Source organism: Apis dorsata, unplaced genomic scaffold (assembly GCF_000469605.1).
Source record: "Apis dorsata unplaced genomic scaffold, Apis dorsata 1.3 scaffold_470, whole genome shotgun sequence".
In the NCBI taxonomy this organism is placed as follows: Eukaryota; Metazoa; Arthropoda; class Insecta; order Hymenoptera; family Apidae; genus Apis; species Apis dorsata.
Window position 1 is genome coordinate 504070 of NW_006263709.1, and position 231 is coordinate 504300.

General features: G+C 27.7%; 1 protein-coding gene and 1 long non-coding RNA gene across 2 annotated transcripts in view; one reads left to right on the forward strand and one right to left on the reverse strand.

The window, feature by feature from the left end:
* LOC116186154 overlaps positions 1-231 on the reverse strand; it is a 2841-nt gene that overhangs the window by 2336 nt on the left and 274 nt on the right. The gene's annotated exons all lie outside the window — the stretch shown is intronic.
* LOC116186151 overlaps positions 1-231 on the forward strand; it is a 2613-nt gene that overhangs the window by 1586 nt on the left and 796 nt on the right. The window lies entirely within an intron of this gene.

Consider the following 231-nt stretch of genomic DNA (forward strand, 5'->3'; position numbering starts at 1 on the left):
TGGATGGTCAACAATGGACAGCAATGGACAACGGAAAATGCAAAGAATTCACGGACAAACGATTTTCTACTTTTGAAATTTCTAAATCAATTTCGTGACGACGAATGAATATGTATTTTCCGTTGTCTGTTGCTATTTTGCTTCGAGCGAATTCATCATTTTTTTTTCGTACTTTTGTATTTTTTTTCTTTCTTTTTTTTTTTTTTTTTTTTTTTTTTTTTTTTTTTTTTT